We start from the raw sequence: 21,868 nt of genomic DNA, 5'->3' as shown, positions 1-21,868 counted from the left end.
GACCACCGGCAAGATACCATCAGTGGGAGAGACCTGCAAGGTCTAATCTTGAAACATAGACATTGATGTCCCTTCTAGGACACCAAAAATTAATGATTGGAGCCAGTCCTGGTAATGACTTATCAAACCAGGCTGTAGATGTACATGGACCAGTAGGTTGTGCAAGCCTGATAACCTATGGGTCGACACAACGTACGACATGTGTCCTGACACAGGGAGAGTGGGCAGTGTGTAGTGATGTGTTTATACCCCACCTGCACCCACAGTAAGGATGAGTGCTGTAGAGGAGTGGCAGGTGGGGGAACTATGGATATGCAATTATGGGCCTAGGTGTGCAGGTGTTGGCTGGCAAAGTCATATTAGGACCACCTCGGGGATGTAAATAATATTCCGAAATGGACATAGCTGACGCCCAAACCTCCCAACCCCTAAGAGCACATCCACTGGACAGGCCATAAACCATTGGGGGAACAAATAGGGACCATACCCTTGAACTGTCCCCAATTTCCAGGGATGTCCCTGATTTCGACTCAGTTTCTAACTCTGTCCCACTTAAACCCTCCTAAAACTAGTGACATTTGGAGGAAAGGTGGTGAATTACACGTAATAAATAACAACAACAATTAAGAGTCATAAACATTATTTACCGCAGAAAATGTGTATGAATTCATATGCTCTGAGTCTGTCAATGTGTCAGGTTAATAGCACCAATAATTTAAATGTGTCCCTGATGTTGTTATGCCATGCCCCTGATTCAGTTTGTATTTTTCCCAATCATATGAGAGCTCTGATAGGGACAGAAAGCACATATTCCATTGACAACCTTAGAAAGATGATAGAATATTAGGTATGCAGTAGCATGACTCGGCTGAAGAATGTGGGTTCCTAAACCCATTTACTTGTTTGTATTGAAGAGTCTCAGTTCCCATGTATTAGCCAGATGGGTGCAGATTGTAAGAGGAACACACCAATAATATGACTCAAACCCTGGACAGGCCACGGATTCCGTACAGTCGAACGGCATGCCGTCGCCTAATGGGCAACCATTCCCAATACTGTAGACATGTATTCCAATATAATAGGCATCACAAAGTAATATCATAGTCCTCACTCCCACCCAGGGATGTGAGTGTCAGATGCAAACACCAAATGCAGTGCATTTGCAAGTGTGGGAGCAAGCGGGTGTAAGCCTGTTTGGCCGCCAGTATGCGAGTATTACACTGGTAAAGCAATATAGAGGCTAACTGAGTGTAAGAAACTGTAACCAGAGGTTAGCATTGCCTAGCACCGGGCAAACCCACGCACACCCGCTCACAACTGCTAAATGTGCCTTAATCACTCCGTATCCAATGGCCTTATTCTGCCCTGCAACAAAATAAATAGCCTCTGCTAGGCTCGAAACCAGGATCCTGCACACACAGCTAATGTGATTTACCAATAAGCCATGGCAGATATACAGACATCGAACCTTATCACAAACATATCCAGTGCAGTCATTCAACAGTATAGGAAATGTATTCCATCATGTAGATGTATGTGTGAGTGTTTATGTCCAGCATATAGGTACATACATATATAGAGATATATCAGGAACATGCCATGTGACAACAAAGAATTACAAATAAATGAAAAGGGAAACATCAGCGATGCCTGTATTATATAGTGGTGTTGTCCTATGTAATATCAAGACTCCCCCAGACAGACATGTGTCATTTATACACGCAAACATTTGTACATTGGCCATATACATCACTCTGTGCATGTTATTTATATTAACACAACAGTTCCTGTCCAATCATTATGTGAGAACAGTACTCTTGCAAGGTGCTGTGTGCGACATCATCATCATGATAAAGTTAAATGGGGTAACCATAGAGGGACTGGAAGTGTTGTGTGTGCAATGGGGTCGTCCGCATCACATGTACCTGGAACATTTAGGAGTCATGTGCATACTAGGATAGTGCGTCTGAGAGACAGGGGTGAGGACAACAGGAGTATGTTGTGATGCATATTAAAAGGGTTACATGTGTCCAGTGGACACATGTGTGAAATGGACAGCTATGTATGGGGAAAATGTTGTTTTAGGAACCGATTGACCTTATGTTTCCATAGGGTGAGAGTGGGATGTGGGGGAAGGAGAGTAGGTATGCCCGTGGAGGATAGGTAGGGTAGGATGACAGACAAGACAGCATACAGGGTCAGTATATGACACGTGGGGGGATACACCTCGGATGGGGAGGGGTGTTTGGCATTCACAAGCCCATGAACCCCCAGATGTAAACAGTGGGATGGAGGTCCCCAGCCATGGGCAGCCACCACTGCACCAAAACACCTGCAAAGGTGGCAGTGCTGGGGGCTGTCTAGGAGGGGCAGCCTCACCCTGTAAATGTAACACTCTGCCCTTGAGCTGGCGTATCTGGCCTCGAAACCCCTTATTGAGCCCCCTACACACCACGTCTGGGATCGTGCGACAGCGGACATGTTCCTGTCTGGACCTGCTCCCAGGGGGGACAAGCCCCATCCTCAGTGGCGGTACCACCAGAAGGTGGTGCAGAGCCAACAGAGGTGGAGGTCCAAGACTGGGCCCCAGATGTGCTGGTGCCTGGTACCATGGCCAGCTGAAGTGGGACAGGAGGTTCTGCCGGGACCTCCTAACCCATACAGCCTATGGTGTTGCAGTTTAAACACAGATATGGCTTAGTAATAGTCAACAGCATTCAGGATTACTTACAACAGCATGCATAGATATGACTATCAACTCAACACAACAGATGGTATACATTTGCAGAGGGAGCACAACACATGCATATATACTGCATGACATCTGTACAAAGTGTAGAAGACATGTGACCTCAGCTATGAACGGTGGCCCATTATTGGCACATCAATGGAACCCCAGACAGTGTCTGTCATACCACTGTTTCATGTGACATATGTCCAGTCAGGGATGCGATGGCAGTAACACATCACTATCACCATGTACTAGCTGCAATCCTCACACTATGCTCCTGCTGTTCCCACATGTGTGCTCAGTGAGTAACACAGGAAACAAATGGTTCCACACACTGACCAGTCCACAGATGGCCCTACAGATGGGGGTCCCTCATGAACAGAGCACTGTCTTGTCAGTTTTAAAACATGCAGAATAGCCATTACCACGCACAACTTGTTAGGCAGTAGTCTCAATGAAGCATAGCTACACTTACATGCTGTAGTCATGTCTGGCACATCACCCTCCTGTCTTTAGGCTATTTCCCACTGTGTATGTTGTTTGAGGAACATCCAGATATCATCTGTGATGCCGTTTCCAAACACCAGATCCAGGTACCACTCACAGCGACTCTCATGGGCAAACACCAACATGATGTTCCTAGATATTGTACTGTGTTTTTCATGCGAAAGGCTATGGGAACATCATTACAGCTGTTCCATATGCAATCAGCTAGAGGAGAACTGCAGAGGCCATCACTTGATCATGACCATCACTTACATTACACAAGCTGCTGCTGAGCAGGTGTACACCTCCACATCCACCAGAGAGTGAGTGGGAGGGACAGACAGAGGCAAAGTACATCAGAGAAGGGCTTGGAGACTAAAACCTAAGCATTGTCTGTCACACACCTACCAGTACAGGGGTCAGACCCCTGTCTGACTAGTGATTACTATTACAAGTGCATGCAGTTACTCCATGTGCCATAAAGCTGACATGTTGGTGTGCTGTAAGAACACATATGTGTGTTGGTGAGCGACATCTGCAACAGAGATATAGTAGACATACATTAGGTGTAGCACACATGGCTGTCCACATGAACGGATGTCATTGTCAACACAACCACATTCTCTAATGGACTCACATTGACACTCTTTGCCAGGCCCACAAATACAATCCCTAACTACTTAGTTTGCCACACTGCAGTAATGCACAGGTACTACATGCACCACAGGGGATATCCGGAGGTTCTATGGGCTAGGGTATGTGAACGTGTTTGACATCTGTTGGTATGCCAATGGGAGTTATACTGGGAGTGACTGTGGTTGGGAGCATCATACCCCACACACAGACACAAGGTGCAAGTACTGATATTCATGTGTGCATTGCTTCATAGGTATGTAGTGGCCGGCTGTGCAAGATGGGTGTACAAGGCTGGGTGAGGGGTAATCCTTGGCATCATGCCACCCGACAATGGTGTGCAGTGTGGTACAGGGGTGTAGTGTCTGCAATGTCCCACACAGATGGGTATTGTATGAACTGCCCTGACATCCTGGTTACCATTGTGTGTGGCCATAGATTTGCAATGCATGCCATGTCTGTGTTTGATAGTCTTTGGCATGGACATTGCCTGGGATGTGCATGTCCCACAATAATGTACAGTGACATGTACAGGTGTACCTGGTTTGGCTGGCACATGTTGTGTACACAGACCGTTATCCTCTGATATGCCAATACTGTCCTGGTGTGGCAGAACCTGCTTATAATCAGCAGGGTGACCCTGCACCTGCACTGATAGCATGATACAGGTATTCCCTGGTGTCAGTGGCATTGGTCCATACAGGGCAGATGTGTATGACATTGTATGGCCTCTGTGGATCACATTTGATGGCACCACATATGTTGCAGGCATCAAGTGGGGAACATAGTGAAGGCACATTGTCCACAATTATGCGCCTGTTGTACTGCTGTACAGGGTGACATGTCCTGTGCAGCCCAATGCAATCACACCATGCCTACTCTCTGTCATCAATGTGCAGGGAACTAGCAACATAGCGGGATAATCTAGGCAAGTGTGTTTGTGTATAACACATGGGTTCAGGACATATTCCGGGTACTAGTAGGGTTGCATACTTTGTTCACCAGGCCTTTTGCCAGATGTAGGGGTATGGCTTGCCAACACAGTCCCATGGCTGACTGATAGCTGTACTCCTCATGAGGTGGGCATTGTGACATAAGATGGACGCCATATAGGAAAACTACAAAACCCACTTCCCAACATGTCCAGTGGTTAGACACTCACAGCCACCTCCACACAGGCTCTGACAGTCAAACACACACACACACACACACACACACACACACACACACACACACACACACACACACACACACACACACACACACCTGCCATGTCCTGGAATCGATCCACTACCTAACTAGTTTATCACACTGCAGCAATACATAGTTACAGCATGCACTACCGAGAATACTGGGTTACAGTAGTCCTAGAGGTGTATTCCTAGATGGGTGACATCAGCAGGATTGTCAAAGGTGGTCATGTGAATTGTACAGAGTGTGCATACTCTAAAATGCATTGTTCTTGTCTCAGGCAGACAGAGACCCACACACACACAGTTGGTCTCACTTGGAATAGAACCCCTACCTAACTAGTTTATCACGCTACAGCAATGCGCAGTTACAGCACATGCTACGGAGAATACTAGGTTACAGCAGTCCTAGAGGTGTATTCCTAGGTGGGTGACATCAGCAGGATTGCCAAAGGTGGTCATGTGAATTGTACAGAGTGTGCATACTATAAAAAGCATTGTTCTTGTCTCAGGCAGACAGAGACACACACACACACACAGTTGACCTGTCTGTGATTAGAACACCTACCAAACTAGATTAACACACTACAGCATTACACAGTTACAGCACGTGTCATGGAGATTACTGGGTTACAGCAGTCCCAGAGGTGTATTCGTAGGTGGGTGACATCAGCAGGATTGCCAAAGAAGGGCATTCCAAGTATACTGCGGGTCGTACATGTCTGTTACCTGCATGTACCCGCTGCTTACTGTCACAAAAACACATTTACACCTGCTTACAACTGTCTTATGCAGTCCTAATTGGCAGTATCAACAAGGCTTGCAGGTCCTGAACCCTGGACCATGCACACTGAGGTCACTGGACATACCATTAAGCCATCTGGGTTGTACACATGTTGCATGGAGTCTATAATGCACATCCTACCACAGGTATTCCACAGTACTGAAAACAAATGGGACAGTCTTTTTGTGTACATATGTACAGTACCCTTGAATGTACTGTATTCTGTGAAACAACAGAGACAAGTCTACATCTGTACAACTGTCATAACTACATATATGTATATGCACCTACGGGATGTGTACACACACACACACACACACACACACACACACACACACACACACACACACACACACACACACACACACACACACACACACACACACACACACATATATATATATATATATATATATATATATATATATATATATATATATATATATATATATATATATATATATATATATATATATATATATATATATATATATATGTATATATATATATATATATACGTCTGAACACCCTTTGTGACACAGAAGGGTTCCAAAGGAACTGACGTGTACACAAGACAGAGGCATCACCTGTGTCATAACATATAAATCATAAGCAGTTCGCCAGAGAAGGGATGGTTGTTGTGTATGTGGAGTTTGAGGTGGGGAATGATGGCTATTGTAATCTACCCCGGGGATTGTGGAGTTAGGGTGGAGGAATGATGGGTATGTACCTACATCCCGGTGACCACTTCTGTGTCACTGCTCGACAGTGGCACAGGAAAATAACATACCCAAATGTGGTCATGCTTGACTGTGAATTCTTTACCATTCCTAACTATGTAATACTTTGTAGATACCAGTCACCACAGTTGGCTATCATGGTGTGCTAAAAGACATTACACATGTGTATGCCAGGCTACAGGGTAGTGCCACGCACAAACACACACACACATTCCAGTATTGCTCACATACATGTCTTGCCTATGTAAAGGTAACTAGAACAGTGGTATGTGCAGTTGGGGTATGTGCCACAGAACACATACACTTACACTTACTGATTCCACATCTGAACTGGATGACATCACAGGACCGATTACTTGCAGTGGGGAGGGGGGGAAGAGAGAGGTTTAGTGGTTGACAAGGATAAAGGCCAGTGCAAAAGGAGGTATTGCTTTGGAATGCAGCAAAACTCGCTGCCATGACAGGATGCTGACACATGTGCACACACAATCACATTCATCCATTTGCTGATGCACACACTCAGGCTTTTGCTGAGACACACACACACTCAGCCATTTGCTGACACACACACACAGGCATTTGCTGTCACACACACAAACAGTTGCCAGTGGTGGGATCAGAACTCCTGCCTATCTAAAGTTCACTATTACAGTACTACGTACTTATGAGATGTGCCTCAGAGATTACACATTCCAAGGCAGTCAGACTGCCCTTCTACAATTGAGGACAACACCAGGGAGACTGACAGTCATGAAGTACATAGCTGTAGACCTGTGTGTTTAAAGTAGGTGTCCATTACAACCTGTATGCACAAACAAGACACATCTTCCGCAGGTAGGCCTGAGAGGTATAGTTGTAGCACAACAGGAACCTGAACCAGAGTATGGCCATCTGTGGAATGGAGAACTACTATCACTATACAGGGTTACAGTGAGCATGCTCATACACTTAGTAGCACAGGGCCATTTGGGATGCACTATGACTACAACTACACAAGGTTATACTGGGCATGTTCATACACTTAGTAACAAAGGGCTTGTTGGATGCACTGACTCAAATTATACAAGGTGGCAATGGGTACACTCATACGCTTAGTACAGGGCTGTTTGGGATGCACTCCGATTCTAACCACTGAAGACCACATTGTGCATGCTAAAACACTTACATGTACTGCACACATTGTAATGGACTCCTATTATAAACACACAGGTTTACAGCTAGGTACATATTACCTGTCAGTATATATGTACATCATACTGGTTTACTACCTGATACCTGTATGTGGCCTATACATGATATATCTGTGTCTGTGCTGTGTGATACACATGCATACATGTATGTGAAGTACTGACATATATATGTTGCATATGCACATTCATGTATGTGTGGACATGACAGACAACAGGTTACCTGGGTTGTACAGGTGGATGCAACCTACAGCATATGTCACACACCTTGCTGCCCTGAAAGGCATACATTGATAGCAGGTTGTGGACAGTGGCATTATACGTGGAACAGTGGCATGTTCAAGCATTATGTGTGAGCCACATTGTGTAATGGTACTGAGGTGCAGGTGACAAGATGACCTCTCCCGGCTGTGGTAGTAGTTGTCATTATTAGTAGGACTGCTACCCTAAGTATATCTCACATTGGTCATATACACAAGTTCTGCCACTGCCTGTCAACTTACATGGGGCATTTGCTACTTAGCACATTAATGCCACTTGCAGTGATGTCATGGTATGGGTGGCAACTGCTAGACCAAAACAATGAGCCGATGTCCTGCTGTTATTATGAGGTCGTCCAGTGTCTGTCATTCTGGGCTGTCATGACCGAACGACGAGCCTTCAACACAGAGCAAATGCATCCATGTTACACGTGTGTGTGGATAATATCTAGGTCACATTTATCCATATAGCCGCATTCCAAGGCAAATGTCCTGCACACAGAAGTAACATTCTGTCACCTACATGACAATTGCATTGGATGCCTATGCTAACCTGTGCTAGATGTGTGGCTTTAGTAATCCATTAGCTCAATGTAGAACCTACAATGGGGAATACCAACATCTGTACAGTGAGGAACACCTGGCTGAAGGCTCTGTAGTGCATAATTGCACTACCACCATATAACTCAGATCCAGACATGTGGGCCATAACAGTGGTATATCAAGTTGTGGTGTACACATATTCATAAAGGCTACTCACATGTATAGACTACTACTCCGACATAACGCATCTCAGATGAGTCAGGTACAGGTGACAGTGGCAAATGCTGCATTCTAGGTTGCATCCACATATACATCCACCACCTTGTTCCCAGACTACCAACACACATCCATATGTGGTATGACATAGTATGGTAGACCACCAGATAACCCTCGATTGATGGACTGTACCTAGGCCTACATCAACTGTGCAGTGTACCCATGTACAGCCGTAGCTGCATAATGTGTTATGCAATGCAATAATACCACTGTTTGTATCCTGATCAGTTGTACACATACCAGGGTCCCTCAGATGTTGTCAGCATTAACACGGTCGACTGTTGCTGTACACCAGTAACCAACACCCTCATGGTTGGATATGACCTAACCGCACCTGCCCTGGATATGTATATCCCACACTCATACAACACATATCACATTACCATAACTTTCATTTACCTTTCTACATACAGGTGGCTACAGTCATTACACACATGCACACGGCAGATAGCATGCTAACAGTACATAAGGTTCGATATCTTTGTTGACAGAGGTAATATCCCTTCTCTACTGGTCACCCATGACACCTATCATATCATACAACACCCCATGTGGCAAGTATGTCTTTAGACATGTCCACCTAATGCAATACCTACAGACATACCCAAATAACAGGACCATTGGACCTACACAAGGTCTGTATTGACAGACTCAGGGAAATCCAGCTCTGCACTGTATGTTCCTGATTAGTCACAGGTGATATATTCATGACATGTACAGCCATGTGTGGCCACAGCTCCTACGTATACCCCACGTCAACAATTGCAAGCCATGCATGCTGTGTGCTGTCTGGACATTAGCCTTAGTACCACAATAGCCAGTACATGCTGGGGTGAGATGTTTACAAGCCACAGGTGCTCAGCTATGTTTCACACATGGCGTGGGGAAGGTGTGGAATGTATCCCCTTGACCTGCTTGTGCACGTACTGATGTGGACCGCATATGTGTACATGTATTGCTGTTTGTGTAGATTTCATGTGTGTGCGGTGTCTGATGTCTGAAGGTGACTGTTGTCTTAGTAAATCATGCTGTTGCAATACAGCCTCAACATTGCCAACTGTATATGGTGATATGCTCTAAGTACAGTAAGCCGTACATGAGGTATGGACGAATGTTTGGACATGACTACTAAGTGGTGGGGCTTCTTTGCAGATGAATGATTACTGAGGACAGCTCACTGGTGTGTTACAACCAGTCCTACAATAACCTTGTGTACCTGCTAAGGTCAGGTTTTGTTAATTGGAGTGGAAGACAGACAATGTAGAATGCTGTAAGGGTGACACCGAAGGCAAACCCCATGACACCTGTAACAGTAATACCTCCCCTGTGCATATATTGTGTATATATCAGCACAGTTTTCATAGGAAAGAGTCAGTAAGCATTGTACCTGATGTGATAGTGCTGTACTGCTGTAGTACCTATCATGAGATAGCCATGTGTTTGATTCACAGTACTGGCATGTGTGGGTGTGTGTCCATATATGTCATGTATGGTTGGGAATACATCCCACATGTTATCACTCTCCTGAACACTGTTGGTGACACCAGTTCATAGTGAAGTATAGATAGAAAGCCATAGGCAGGTGGTTAAACCACACACATATAAAGTGTCTGTATGTGTGTGACATAGGTGTATATCTTTGTGAATGTCGTGTGTGTGTGTGTGTGTGTGTGTGTGTGTGTGTGTGTGTGTGTGTGTGTACATGGCTGCCCAGTTCATGGAGTGAGGCTGTATGTTACCATAGTGGAATGTTAATGCCCACTCCCCCCATCCACTCAAAGCAGTGTAGCATGCCTGTTGATAACATCAGTCGTAGATGGGCATACTCACCGTCTGTTAACATGTATGCCCTGGGGTGTGACCTGTTGTTACATAGCATACTGATAGACCCCCCCTCCCCACATACACTCACTGCACTTTAGTATCCCTGTTGATGTCCTCGATCTTAGGCCATTCCAACTACCTGTACATGTGTAATCTCTGTGGCACATCTTGTAATTGCATAGTACTATAATGATGATATGTACATAGGCAGAGGTTGGCATCCGAACACTGGCAACTGTGTGTGTGTGTCAGAGTGTGTGTTACTGTGTCTGGAATCCCTGAGTGTGTGGGTGTGTCTGTGTTTGCATGCTGTCATGGCAGTGGGTATTACTGCTTCCCAATGTGATGCCACTATTTCCACCAGCCTTTACCATTGTCATCCAGCATACCACACTTTTACCCACTCTGTGCTCCAGGTAACTATACCTGTGATGTCACCCACTATGGATGCAACGGCTCTGAACATAGTAGCTTACTACACAGCTATCATGTTCTTGGATCATTAGAACTGTAAACATAATTAAAACATGGGAGAATATAACTGTGATGTGGAAGCTACAAAGTGCATGCAGGTATTGTCATACTGACCTGTGGGTAGTCAACATGTACATATGGGACTTTTGCATACACCAACATCCCCTGGCACATGCAACTATACCTGAAAGAGGAAGGCAGAACGTCAGGATCAACATGCTGTTAATGTTGTTACACATGATACATGCTGTCAAATGTACAAAATGCATTCCAAAACTGCAATGCATGTTATGTCTGCTGTCTGTCAACACTACTCAACAATATTAATCTACAATTCTCTACCTAGTATGTTCACCCTGTGCATCAGACCATATGAACATGTCCCTGCACCGATGGTGTGGATGACAGGTATGCGGCACAGACATCATCATATACACAGGGTGATAATGTTTGCCAGAGGCCTAGGCTGTGCCATTGGATGACATCATGCGTGTGTGTTAGGGCCTGTGATATCATTGGGCGTGTGTGGATGATATGTGGGTGTGTGTGTGTTGAGGTGCCCTACATTTGTTTTCAGTGTGTGTGTATGCATGCACACAGGTCTGGCATGAGGCTGGCCTACACAGGGGTAATATTGACAGCTGCAGACTGCACAAGGCAGGTGTCACAGTTCACGGTGACGACCACGGCCACATGACCTGCGCCTGCCAGGGGTTGCATGGGCACTACCAGGCAGAGGTCCAGATTGGATACTGTCTGATGACATATGTCCACTGGAATCGTGTACCTCTTGGGACCATCCAGGACCAAATGCACGTGGCCTGCTGCATCCTGGTGTGGACTGCACAGCACCAGCAGCACTGTTGCTGCTACCGCCACTATGAGAGGGGGCATGTGCAGTAGCTTGTTCACGTATACCTTCAACAGGTGATGTAGCTGGCCTACGTCCACGTGCCCAATGCCTCGCTCCCACCAGATTTTCCAGCACAGACATTCCATGCTCGAGGATTGACATGCCATGGACAAGGGCTTCCACCATGTCATCCAATCGTCTATCCAAAACATCTGCAAGATGATGGTGAGCATTTGCAAGTGCTTGGATGTTGTTGGTTAATGAACGGACAGCAGCCCTCTGACGCCTCAGACGGTCTCTGTTGTGCCATTCAGCATGTGCCTGTGCCTCCATTACAGCCCAAAACATGCATCTGGTGACACTAGCTGATGTGCTTGGTCCCGCAGGGGCATGTTGGCCAGTGGTCCTCCTATGAGCAGAGCTGGGTACATGCCTGTGTGGGACATCACCTGTCTGTTGACTGGGAGCATGGTGTGCAGGCACACCTTCCATAGTCACCACAATTCCCTATTCCATGCTACCACCCACCAACTGTGCTTCCTCTATGGCCGGTGGTGATGGGGTATGTGCAGGCAGGAGAACTGTGTACAAGGATGAGGGGGGAGACAGGTGGAATGGCAACCAATGGCACAGATTCAGCCCCTGACAACCCTGCCTGTGCTTCAATCATACTATCATCATCATCACTGCTAGAGTCTGTGGTGACACTAACATCAGGGGACCGCAGGAGGGTAATGCACCTACATCAACACTTGTGAGGGGAAGACAAGAACTGCACATTACAAGTTATACCAGACACACACACACACACACACACACACACACACACACACACACACACACACACACACACTTACACAAAGACACACATAGAAACACAGACAGAGACACACAGACACACAAACAGAGACATACACAGACACACAGACAGAGACACACACAGACACAGACACACACAGACACACACAACACACACACACACACACACACACACACACACACACACACACACACACACACACACACACACACACACACACACACACACACACACACACACACACTACATGCATGTGATATGGCAGATGGCATTCAGCTTAGACAATTATAGTTTCAGTTTAGACAATTATAGTGGTAGTCATCATACATCCCTGAGTTGCACACAACAGCATGCATGTGGTATAGCAGATGACATGCACCTTACATAATTATAGTGGTGGTTAGCATACATACCTGTATTGCACCCTTTGTGTTAGTAGCCTATGCCCCATACCTGCAACACAATGCATGCACTTTGCACTGTTGTACTGCACTGCCATGGTGTGTGCAACATACACCACATGTTAACAGACCTTCACCGACCTTTGTACATCTGCCACTGATGCTTTGTGTTGCCTACCGCCCCTATGTGTGAGGACATGAGCAGTAGGGTATGTTGACTGCATACTATGTTTGCCTGAGCACTAGCTTGCATATCTCCCCCGAAGCAGTGCATGTCTGTTCAACATTATTCCGCCTACCCCTGAGCTGAGTGTAGACATTGTGCATGTGGCTGTACACACATGTTTGACATGGCTGTCCCTACTTTGCAATGGTGCCACAGACCAGCACAGGTTTACAGTACGCCAGCTTGCTGTGTGGTGTATGACCTTGCCAATCACATGTAGTATGACATGTCTTCTGCTGAGGTGTTGAATGGCATGCATACATGTGTAACACAATGGTGTCCTTTCCCATCTACAGTACGGTAATGGTGTCTCAATGCAGGTACGTGTTATACTAACATGGGCCTTCAGCTGAAGCAATGTTGTCTGTCCACCCTACAAATATGCAGGGACATACTGCACATTGAGCTGATATGCATAGCCATTGCAGGGCATCATGTGGCTTCACAATTGCTATACAGTGTGAGCTACTGACACGCTTCATAGCCATGACTATGTTCACATACAATACATATCTAATGTGGAATGTGACCTGCGTCACCGAGGTGTATACACAATAAACCCTAATATGGAATGTGTGACACAGGTCACAGAAGGGTATAAGGATGACACCCCTGCACATCTGCAATCATATTACTGATACCTGCCAACTATGCCCACACATGGCTAATGTACAAGTTCTCTGTGTCCCACACGCCATCTGTGTACATCACACACATGAGGAGCAAGCATGACAATGATGTCTGACACCAGCAAGGTGAATCTACTGTATCTGTGGCTGGATGTGGATGTATGTGTATGTTGTGCAACATATGTATGTATTTGGATACTGTATAGGTGTATGCTTCCATGTCGTGACACACTCTAGATGTTCAAGACATGTTATGTGGTGGTTTCATGTTATGCCTACACAAGCTCTGTACAGGCCTGTATGATATTTAGTGTTTCACATCTGCAATATCACCATTACACAAAGGCCATAGTTGTATTGTGTCAAGCCAATGTACAACAGGGTGTACACACATGTACATCACTTCTACTGTGTGCTTTGCTTCATGTCTCTGGCCATCCTCCATGGCCATGTGTACACATGTGCAGTCCAATGGTTGTGACAGCCATATTATTTCACATGTCAGTGATTTCCCATATGACATACACCCATAGATGTCATATGCTTCACTGAGGACAGGTTTATACAGACAAAGGGTGGTATGTATGGGATGTGAGACTTGTTTTGCAGGATAATTGAGCAGTGTTGCAGTCAGCCCACTACATGTCATAGACATGTCTGATAGCACATGGCAGTGTGTGACATTCATAGCAAGGGTATACTCCACAAGGGTGTATCCTGTGGGCCGGGCATACTCCTGCTCCAACGTATTTAGTGTGTGTGCACACATATGCTCTCTGTACAGTACTGTTCATATTCCTAACATGTGTTATGCTGATATGTAGTACCTGTCCCTACAGTGGAACACACCTCCACCATTGTATTCACTGTTGTCCACACATCTGGCAATGACAGTTTGGAAGATTTAGTGTAAGTGTTTCATATAGTCTACAATTGTTTCACATAGGTAAACCTGTGTGATGCATTGCAGGTCTGACCAGTGTCCATTACCAGGACTAACATACATTATGTGTACGTGTGTTATGGCAGATAGCATGCAATTAATATGTTCCATGTAGTATCAAGCCTGGTAAATAATACCAATCTCACCTGACTCAGACTGCTGTCACTGCAAAATGCCAGAGGTACCTAAGCAGGGGTGTCACAGCAGTAAGATTATCCACACCTGTGTGGTAGCTACAGGGTGCAATGTCTATGTTAGCACATAAGCCAGTACAATACACTATCCTATGGAGTATGTACATCTGTGCATACATAGAGTAGCAGACTATAGTATGTGGCATGTGTGCATACATGCCTTGCATATGATGCTACATTACATATTGTACAGTAACACATGTAACTATGTGATATATGGTTGTGTTTTATGTGCAGTAGTGACTTACCAGGCAACTCCAGGCTCGGTGGTTGAGAGACACCCACCTCTACAATACCAGCTAACACTTGTGGATGGAGGCCTGCAGGTGTCCCCAGGTTTGCCAGTAGCTCCTCGGTACGTGTAAGTGGGGGCTGGGAGAGTGGCCCCTACCTGTTGCACCTTGTTCCCTGGTGATTGCATTTGCACGTTGTTTCGCCCGTCTTATCTGGTCAGTGCAGTGTTGGAGCACCTGCTGATAGGTGCGGTTGTGACTGCCAACATCATTTACCCTCCTGCAGAGTTCCTCCCACCGGGCATCCCACTGTTGTGCATCCTGTGGTACATGGCTGAAGAGTGTCGTGTAGTTGTCGAGGAAGTATGGGATGAGGACCTCATCCTCCAAGCAGCTGTATGGCGACATTCGGGTACGGGGCATACCTGGAAGACATAAACGATGGAGACAGGTCACAGAAACTCACAGAGAAGTACAGCAGTACAGCTGAACATACATGTGTATCACATTTATTAAGTTTACAAATACGTCTTTGTAGAGCTACATGACACTAACACCTCTGACATGTATAAGTCACACACATTTGACACCTACTGGTGATGTGATGTTATCACCATATATGTGTGTGTCATGTGATGACATTGCTCATACACCATGTGGATGTTGTCTTGATGTGGGCATGTCTGTTTGCCTGTAGTGATGTCTTTACCTATCAGCACATGCCTGGATGTGTTCACATTAATGCAATTGACCTTAATGCTGTGTATATGCCACATATATAGTCATATATAGCCATTAAGGACATGACCTGTGACCCTGCAGACTTGCAGGCATGTATGTGTTTTGCCATATACATCTACATGGTACTGTACAGCTGTGTAGCATTCTGCCATGTATTGCCTGTGTTGTGCATGTGTAACATATGGGACAATAGCTAGCCTGATGGTATTAGCAGGGTTGGGTATCAACTATGGCATGTATGGTCATAGTGATGTGGTAGGCTATATGCCCTGGGCAATTTATGAGCCTAGGCAGACAGGTTACCTAGCTGTAGGCAACAGACAGGTAATAGTCAGTGCCAGTTCAAGCAGTGCCACAGAACTGATGCACATGGTTACTGATATGTTTGGCATGCGGTCATCACACCATGTCACAGAGAGGGGCAATGTGCAGCTCCGCTGGACAGAGATGCATAGTATGGCAAGACTATGTTAAGTGTATGGGACAGGGATCTGTCAGGCATGTTGTGATCCTTGTACTAGACAGATGGATGTCCATGACGTATGTGTTTATTTGGGATCAGGATGTGTTAAGTGTAGCATGTCCAACACCTGTGGGTTGGACATGGCTTTATTCAGGGTAGGCTGCATGCTACATAGTGCAGCTAGGGATTGTGGAGGGCAGTGTAGGCCATCTACACATGGGCAATAACTGTTAAAGGAAATATGTGATCTATTATGGGCCACATGGGTGTTGAGTATGGCTGAGCAGTTATCTCTATATCCTGGATGGCACCCTGTCATGATTAGGGGTGCCACATATGGCTACCTATCTTTTGTGGTGATGTAGCTATCAAAGGGAAGTCCTGTCCAGCTGCATCTCATACACACAGTTGCCATAGTTAATGGGTACAGGGTTTGTAACATAGGGGATGACAATGCAATACTTAGCTGCCAGAATGTGGCCATACATCACACACCACACATCTGACACACTAAGGCCATTCTGTATGTTGAACACAGCACACAATGAGTCGACTATTGCTCCTAGTTCATAGTCATTTACAGATATCAATAGGCTGATGCCTTCTGTGTTAGTCTATGTGGTATAGATACCAAAGAGGGGGCGTACCAAGAATTACCCCTGTATTACTGTGGCTGGCACTGGTTTGATGTGCGTGTATTCGTCGGACACCCTCTATAGTGTGGGTTCTGCCAGCAGTCCAGTTGCCAAACACTCCTGTGACATAGGTATATACACCTAGTTTACTGAGTGTAGCTGGAACACAGTATGACCAAACCAACGGCTGGAAGACACAGTGCCTCAAACAAATTTACTTCACTACAACAAGGAATAGAAGCACTAGGAGCCATGAGTAATAGGAATAGACTTTATTGTATCCGACAACCACTAAAAGCACTTTACTAAAAGCACTTTGTTCGTTTGTTTGTGTCTTTCGGCTTTTCCCGGTTAGGGGTCGCCACAGCGGAACTCCGGTCCGCTAATGATTGGCAGTAGATTTTTACATACTGGCTAAGTACTAAAATCCACAAATTAATGCTGAACTACTTCTCCGCGTTTTTCATCACAAATGTAACTTCATCAGCCTGATGGCTTCATACCAATAATAAACACCCCCACAAGAATTCACAAACTTAGTAATAAAGAAACCATCCTTGACTGGATCCTTATAAATAGTCATCTTGAAGTCTACATACCAGGAACACTTCCTGATGACATTAGTGACCATGTACTAACCTATATAACAAAGCAAAAAGCTCATAGTCCTAATAACAACAATTTTACATCCTATCGCTCAAAAAAACACTTTCAAGCTGAGAGCTTTCAAAGAGAACTGAAGGCCTGCAACTGGTCTCCTCTGAAAGAACTTAGACTAGATGAAGCTGTTTCCTACTTTAATACTAAATTCTTACAAATCCTAGATCATCATGCCCCTCCTCGCTCTTCCCAAATTAGAAACAAAGCAGCCCCTTGGCTCACAAAACAAACCAGAGAAAAAATATTTCTTAGAAACAAAATATGAAGCAAATGGAGAGCCACTAAGAGCTCTGCTGACCACCTACTCTATAAACAGCTAAGAAATTCAACCAAAAAAGACATCTTATTAGATAAACAAAACTATTATTTCCTCCTTCAACAATCACACCCAAAAAACCCTCAAAAGTTCTGGTCAGGCATCAATAAGCTACTCAAACCAGGATATACCAAAACTCCAGCCTAATCATCAGTTCCCCATAATAATCCTTTACAAATAGCAGATGCCTTCAACAATTACTTCACTGAAACTATTCAAACTCTTGCTCATACACTATCCCCTACTTCCCCCACCCCTTTCCAAAACACAAACAGCTCAGTGCCCTCCTTACATATACAACCCGTACCAACATCCTTTATCTGTAAACTCCTACAAAAACTCAAACCCTGTACCCCTTCTGCCGACCGCCTCCCAGCTGAATACCTTCAAATAGCAGCCAAAGTCATTGCATATCCCATATCCATCCTTATAAACCAAACAATCATAGAAGGAAACATCCCATCCATTTGGAAACTCTCCCATATCATCCCCTTACATAAAGGAAGTAATTCCTCTGATATCTCTAATTTTAGACCTATTGCTTTACTTTCCCCTCTGGCCAAGATAATGGAAAATATGTATTCACTATCAACTACTTCAATATCTGCTGTAATGTACATGGATATATTACTAATTGTACCTGTTGGGGTGGGGGGGAGGTGGGAGTGGGTTTAGGTTCTCCAAGACCCTATCAGGATGGGCGGGTGCTAGTTCTGTAGGTGCAGTACTTCCCATGCCATAGTGCTGTGCAGCACGGCAGGTCTTGTTGTTGCCATTAAGATTAATGACACAGCTATAGAATTCTCTGTGCTTGGCTTCATAATATGTGGCTGATTGGTTTCACGGTGGCTTTGCGTGGTTTCATATGGTGTATCTGCATCTTACTGAGGCTGAACAGGGATCATCTACACTCATGTGTGTTCACTCTTGCAACAGTTACTACCTTCTGTGGTACAGTTTAAAGCATGGTACCACCAGTTTGCCTATTTGTTTGTGTTGGGTTGACTCCTGGTTCTGTTTCAATGGCACAATCACTGCACATTTGTGACTGCTTAAGGTTCATTTGTGTAGTATTCAGCATTTGCCCATGCATTGTCCATCTGCATGGGTGCCGTGGCACTCACCACTCTGCTCTTAGGGAACATAACATTGGCATTGGAGACTAACTATGTGTAGCATACTGTTAGCCCTGTTTGTGTAACTACTGTGATCCAGGCCAGTGGGGTCGATGGAATCCAACATGCATTGAGCACAGGTGTTGGTACATGAGGAGTCTTCACAGTTCAGAATGGAATAGTTGAGAGTAGCCAATAATATGGTTCTGTCTCAGACCTATTCTTCCCCATTACAGCACATTATGGCAGTTGGGAAGTCCGCGGCCTGGTGGGTGATCTGCCTCAAGGTGCATTTTGAATTCCACTGTGGCACAGAGGTAGTTGCTCAGCATAATGCATCTGATGTTATGCAAGTGCAATTAGCGTGGGGGTGTACATATTCCTCAGGAATATGGACTCACCTACAGCCAGTGTGTTCCAATAATGGATAATGGGCAAAAGGTGAGGTATGTGTTATAACATGGTCATGCAGGTGTGCTCTCCCGAGCATTGAAACATGTCTCAGCCACTGCACAGATATGTTCTCCATGCTAGGGATTGACATATGTGTGTCTGTATAGTGTTTCTGACATGTATCATTGTGTAGCGAGACCCGCAGTGTATTGCTTGGCTGTCCCTGTAACAACAGTAGACCCTCACCTGAACCATGCATGATGAAGGCACTATAGGGGAAGCATGAGCCCTAGGCTGTATCCAGATTCCCAGGGGTGACAGGTGCAGGCCATGTCTGGCAAAGCATCATGTTCTGTCAACCATATTATCCCAGGATGACAGATACTGGATACCATGCGACATGCACCACTACACTACACAATTGAGAAATACGATCCTTTTGTCCCTGTACTGCAGTATCATTCTGGCCAATGGCAGAATGCTACCCAGGCCTTGGGACATACCTGCATGGCCTACAAGACCAGACAGTTCCTACATGTGTTTCCATGCTGTCCAGGCTACTGCATCACAGGTCATGCACAAGTGTATGAGTATGTGGCTAATCATATCAGACAGGCAACTGACAGTATGTATGCCCTCGTATAGGTCAGTGTGTAACATAGTGCTAGGGTTTGCACTCACAAATGAGTACTGTTGGGCATGTTTCCAGTCATGTGTTCAGAGGTGTGGCACAATTATGCAAACTATGTCATACAGTTTGTGTATATTGGTGTCTGTCTCTTCCTGCCTGGGAGGTCACTTGTTTGGCCAGATACTTAGATGTGTCTGTGAATGTGTGTGATTTCTGTTAGAGTGTGTGTGGGTGTCCTTGCTGTGTTCTGGTAAGGGTATGTGTTGGTTGTGTTGATGAGCTGCATGTGTTAACCTACACCTCATGACTGTCCAGTCCAGTCATGGCTGTAGACTGGGCTGCCGTCCAGCTTACCCCTGTAGCTGCATCCCAGACAACATGTGGGGCATGGTGTTAGGTGGGTCTGGCAGTGTACATGGCATAGAGATTACATTTCCCCAGGATGGCCACATACACAAAGCTCACATTAGGAGACACCAGTAGCTGACTAGTGGACATGCCTGTATGAGCAGTCAGTACTACAAGTACCAAGTACTGTATTTAGTTTATGTATTGCCTATGAAGATGCTATAGACAGTGATGCTCACATGTAATTATTTGTGTTATGGACGTGACAACACTGGCTATTACAGAAACAGTGTAGCTACCCTTGGCAGAACACCTCCTCTGAGGAGCACATCACATCCTGTTAGTTGATTAGAGATGATGCATGTGTCTACAGGTCTGTTTCCTTCTCTGGGTATATACTCACATATCCACCAGGACCATGAGCTCTGGTGGGCACAGACATCCACTCCCCAAACAGAGTCATGTATCAATAGGCTCTGATGCCACTATCAACATGATCAGGATATAATCAGATAATGTGAGCCATTACCTATGATGCAGCTATTACACATGGGCAGCTGTCTCTTACATCTTCCACTCCTACTGCAGATGTTACACTGGAGTTAAAGATGATATGCAACCTGTTTCATTACCAGTGCTGTGCACTACCTTACATACAGTATGTGCAGGCAGCTGTTAGGTTGGGCTACACAAACCTGGTAGTTCAACCAGTGTGTCTGTACTCTCAATATCCACTCTATGTAGGTGTGCACATAGCCATTTGGCCCAGCCCTGTAACAAGGGTCACTACACATTTGCATAACATGTACACATGCACAGCTGTTATTGCTTGCAAACGATAGTAGAGAGGTGGATATTACATGTGTTATGTGCATGGATAGTTACCTGGCTCTTCCAATTATCTTTGCTATCATGCTGCTAACCTGTCAGATGAATACTAATGCTATGTATCCTGTCATTGAGTATTGTAATTTCCAATAGATTTAACTACTGTTTGCATAACATATCAGAACTTGCATAACATATCAGAACTGCTATGTAGAATAGAATACAGCTCTGCCTAGACAACTGTACATTATACAGTTATTAGCACAATATCCAACAATGCACGCCATATTTGCACGGTAAGCCCACCTTTA

Source organism: Protopterus annectens, chromosome 10.part0 (assembly GCF_019279795.1).
Source record: "Protopterus annectens isolate FY-2018-M chromosome 10.part0, PAN1.0, whole genome shotgun sequence".
NCBI classification, from domain to species: Eukaryota; Metazoa; Chordata; order Ceratodontiformes; family Protopteridae; genus Protopterus; species Protopterus annectens.
This window is presented reverse-complemented; position numbering follows the sequence as displayed.